This window comes from Pinus tabuliformis, chromosome 6, assembly GCF_031772625.1.
Source record: "Pinus tabuliformis cultivar Carrire ecotype Pingquan chromosome 6, CPIR1, whole genome shotgun sequence".
NCBI classification, from domain to species: domain Eukaryota; kingdom Viridiplantae; phylum Streptophyta; class Pinopsida; order Pinales; family Pinaceae; genus Pinus; species Pinus tabuliformis.
Window position 1 is genome coordinate 1,296,579,681 of NC_142292.1, and position 2,144 is coordinate 1,296,581,824.

The following is a 2,144-nucleotide window of genomic DNA, read 5'->3' on the forward strand; positions in this document are numbered from 1 at the left end:
GCGCTTCTTTTATCATCATTCTCAAACCCTGATGATGCATCCCATTTGGGATTTGAAACGTTGGTATAAAAATGTTCATACTGTGGATTCTCCGGTCAATGGTTCAAAAGGGAGCTACATAGTAAAGTTAATAGTTAATATGACAATGATGAGAAAAAGCGCTAAGTATGATGTCTTAGGCTATCAAATGGGGGAAAATGACTGATAGAAGAAGTGTGAACATTCCTTGAGTGAAGCAGATCTTCACCAAGGCAAATGATATGGAGAATGATGAAGCTAAGAGGTATCAAGCAGATCTTGATCTCTTTAGGGGAAGTTAGTGAGTGATTTGGGGAAAAAGGAAGAAGGGAGGAGTTAGACATGCCTCGCTTGAAGTCCCCCAACTGAAAAACTGTCTCAAACCAAAAAATGGATTGCTTATCAAAGTTGGAACACAACAATGGCAGTGAGACTAGCACACTCTCATGGACACTTCTTTGGCCATCTGTAGCAAATATGGAGCATTGCAGCATGCATAGTACGACATATTTGGCATGTAAAAATGTCGATCATGAAAGATGATTAACCTGCTGCAGCAGGAGGCTAACAGTGGCTCCACTTGGGGATGGCTTTTCCTTGTGAAAAGCCAAGAACAACAGGTCAGAATGCCTTGTATTCAATTGTTGTTGTGTTCTGCAAAATTCCCTTGGCTGGCTGCCTTATTGATCCTACCTACCTACCTACCCTAACCAACACTTACTTTGCTGTTAGGTGAAGTGAAATAACCAATGCAGCCATTTAAGAAAAATAGACATCAGTGAGCTTTGCTTCTTGTGCTTGCCGGTGAGAAAAACTGAGATCTTGCAATCTGATGTGGCTTTGTTAATCTTTGAGAAGATCAGGAAGCTACTGACCTCCTTTGCTGTGTTTAAACACTGTACAAAACTGTCCTGCAACATATATATACAATTTCTAGGCTGAAATAAAGAACTGTACAAAGGTTCAGGATCGCTACCATGCCTTGGAGTCGGGAGATCATTAACAACTCGATACTGAGCCTTGCAGCCTGCTAATGGAGAAAAGCGCTGATCTCTTTCATCATTCTCCCTGCCAGCAGATAGGTCATTCAAAACTTGCGGAGGTGCTTGCAATTTATTACAATCTGGCTCGAATAGGACTTGACTGATCTGCGCAGGCTGCTCTTCTTCTTCTTCTTCGAATAACTCAGATGGTTGAAAACAAAGAGGCAGGGAAGGGAATCGATTTATCTGCTCAGGTGCTGCTACCAAGTCTTCCTCAATCTGATATTCGATGGCTCTTCGGGGCTGCAAAACTAGAGGCGATGCATCTGGAACAATATTTTGATCATCCTCCAGGCAGTCAATAACAAGACTTGCTGACAAATGCTTATTAATTGCATGATAGTTCTCCTTAATAAATTGAAAAGGTTTAGAACAGAAAGGTAAAGTTCCTTCGCTGATATCAAAATTTTTTGCGCTTTCCTCCTTTACTTCATAGCTGAACTGGGCAAGCTGATCATCACATTCAAGCTGCTGAGCCTGAACTTCGCTTCCTGCCAAAATAGGATCTGATTCCTCTACAAGGCTGATTTGGTCGTTAGGCTCATAATCATCATCATATAGATCATATTTGGGCAGACAGTTGAAAGAAGAGAAGCTATTATATTCACACAGTATATCAGGAGACTCCTCCTTCACATATGGCTCTATGAATATGTCATTTGATTTGTGGTAGGTTTGTTCGTGAATGTCACTACTTTCCTCTTGCACAACAGATGTGTCCTGGCGCTCTAAACTTTCTACTTTCATTGTGATCAACTGCATCATTTCTTCTGACTTTTGTAACACACTATGAAGTCTTTCTTCTTGCTCTGCCTTGCGTTGTTCTTCCCTCCTCTTTAGATTTGCCTCCACGTCCACGGCTACGTCCTGCATCTGTTTCAAAGTGGACGGGCATCTTTCTCTCAAACAAAATTCTATTTCTGGATCAAAAGCTCTTGGATATTGCAATAGAGCCAGATCAGGGGGAGGCCTAATATTCAATGGCATAGAGAGATAGACTTGATTGAATCGATCAGAAAATTGCTGAACCGACTCATTTGGAAGCCTTTTTAACTCATCATAGTCTTGAATGAGTGAGAGGAA